This window comes from Nematolebias whitei, chromosome 9, assembly GCF_014905685.2.
Source record: "Nematolebias whitei isolate Nwh7 chromosome 9, NemWhi1, whole genome shotgun sequence".
NCBI lineage: Eukaryota > Metazoa > Chordata > Actinopteri > Cyprinodontiformes > Rivulidae > Nematolebias > Nematolebias whitei.
This window is the reverse complement of record NC_056506.1, coordinates 50,861,332-50,863,987: the sequence shown is the minus strand read 5'-3', so window position 1 is coordinate 50,863,987 and position 2,656 is coordinate 50,861,332. Positions and strand designations below refer to the sequence as shown.

The 2,656-nt window shown below is 48.4% G+C and overlaps 1 protein-coding gene across 2 annotated transcripts in view; it reads right to left on the bottom strand.

Moving 5' to 3' along the window:
• Positions 1 to 2,656, bottom strand: part of LOC119415276 (discs large homolog 1-like protein) — a 97,573-nt gene that overhangs the window by 32,423 nt on the left and 62,494 nt on the right. The gene's annotated exons all lie outside the window — the stretch shown is intronic.

Below are 2,656 nucleotides of genomic sequence, written 5' to 3'. Positions count from 1 at the left end.
AGTGAATAAATAAAATGAAGTGAATAAATAAAATGAAGTGAATAAATAAAATAAAATGAATAAATAAAATAAAGTGAATAAATAAAATGAAGTGAATAAATAAAATAAAGTGAATAAATAAAATAGTGAATAAATAAAATGAAGTGAATAAATAAAATAAAGTGAATAAATAAAATAAAGTGAATAAATAAAATAAAGTGAATAAGACGGCAGCTGGGTTAAATTAAAGTGATGGACCGGAGATTTAAAATGATCCAACATTTGTTTTTAACACGTCGACAGGTAAACTCTCAGAATCGGCTCCGGCTCGTAACCTAAAAATCAGATCAAACAGGAAGTCGGTGACAGAAGCCGAGGTTTGGACTGGACTGCTGGTTCTGCTGCAGAACCCAGAGCTCATGGAAACCCAGCCGGGAGCGTGGACGCATTGATCCGACAGTCCTAGTTCTGAAAGCAGCTGGAACAACTCGTCAACAGAGGAGCACGCTCAGGAGTGAGCGCTCCTGCTGCACTCAGGATCTTGGAGCTGAAGATGCTCCACGACCCGAACAGCAGCAGGCCCGTTAGAACCGCATGAACCCGTCTGTAACCTGCAGTCACACACTGACCAAAAACATGACCCTGCAGCAGGTAAGACACTGACGACCATCACAGCGAGGACGACTCCAACATATCCGACATGAAATGCTCAGGCTACACCTTCCTCAGAGCTGAAGCTTTCGGCTCGTGGCTGCAGCTGAAGTACCTGGCTGAAAGCCTTACTTTGCTTCCACAGAGCCGAAGCTTTCGGCTCGTGGCGGCAGCTGAAGTACCTGGCTGAAAGCCTTACTTTGCTTCCTCAGAGCTGAAGCTTTCGGCTCGTGGCTGCAGCTGAAGTACTTGGCTGAAAGCCTTACTTTGCTTCCTCAGAGCTGAAGCTTTCGGCTCGTGGCGGCAGCTGAAGTACCTGGCTGAAAGCCTTACTTTGCTTCCACAGAGCCGAAGCTTTCGGCTCGTGGCTGCAGCTGAAGTACCTGTCTGAAAGTGAGTGGGACCCAGGGCACCTCCTTCCCGCTGCTCACAGCTTTAGCTGTGCTCTTGGTTGGACTTTTCTTGACGCTGTCGCGGAGGTTCAGGAAGCGGCTGCGGGCCCTGGAGGAGGCCGGCATGGTGCAGGAGGTGAAGGAGGACAGAGAGGCCTGGACCACTGGGCGGTCCAGCAGCTGTGGGCGGAGCTCCACAATGTGATGACGCGGCAGGCGTGTGAGGTAATCCTGCAGGCCGACGTCGAGCGGTGGCGATGTCTTCTCTCCTCTGGTTATGTCCTTGGAGGTGAACTCCTGCAGGAGGTAACCTTCCTGACAGGCAGAGGAGGAGGGGGCAGGGACAACTGGATGGTTTGGACCTGGACGGGCCTGTTGGGTCCTGTGGTTCCACTGCAGAGTCGTCCTCTTCATCATGGACGGGTCACCCCTGCCTGCCTCTCTGTGGAACCACCCCCTCCTCCTGCAGCCAATCAATCAGCTTCAGTCAGGCGTGGGGAGGGGGAGGAGCTCCACTGGATAATCAATACGACCCCCCCCGCACCAGACACAAACACACGCGTGACGCAGACAGGAAGATGAAGCTTCACTTCTGCTGCACAACAAGAACTACGAGCTCAGAATGTTCTGACTCCTTCAAATTAAAACTTTACACACAAAATAAACTCCTTCAAAATAAAACTAATAAAAATGTGTGACATTTGACTTGAAGGGAAGAGACGCTCTTGGTCCTTCCTGACCCGGCCCAGGTCTTCTGTTGATGTTGCATGTGGGCGGGATCAAACCCTCCTGTGATGTCATCACCTGACAATGGAAAACATGGCGCTCGGTTGTTTCGTGCTCATCGTTCCAAAACATTTTTAAAATGTTGGACGGGTTTTAGTTTCCACTCTGACGTGTGTTCTGCTGTGAACCTGGTCCTAGTTTTATAATCTGAATAAATGTTTATGTGCGGGCCGAGCCTCAATCTGCTGTCAGGAGAGTTTTCAGCTCCAGAGACAGTTTGAAGAAACATCTTCAACCATCAGGTCCATTAGACTCGTTACAAAACAAGCATTATTTATTCAAACTAAAAGGAGCTCAGACTTCTTCCATCAAGACAGAAACATTCAGGCCAACACCTGAGCTTCACCTGCAGCAGAAGGCGTGTCTGCAGCTCCTCCTGCAGGTGGCGCTCGCCCTCACACCGCTGCACCTCAGCTCTTAACGTCGAAGAAGATTAGGTAGGAAACACTCAACGAACACAAACACTGTGAATCCAGCATGACTGCATCAGAAGATCAGAATGTTTTCTGGTCGTTTTGGGTCTCCAACCGTCCCGGCCCAGTCCGGTACCACCTGTACTCAGGCGACGTTTCAACAACAACAGCATGGAGGACAGTGGGGTCACAGCTGGTCGTGGGTCGTTTGGTTTTCAAAGCACAGTTCTAGGATCAGGACTCCCACAGATCAGTTGTGCTGCACCGTCAAAAAACACATAAAAAAAACAAGAAAGAACACATACTAAGAAAGAACACATCAAAGAAGACAGCATTGTCAAATAACACATCAAAGAACCAAGAAAGAACTTGTTAAAGAACCAAGAATGAACACAAACCAAGAAAGAACACTTCAACGAACCAAGAAAGAACACT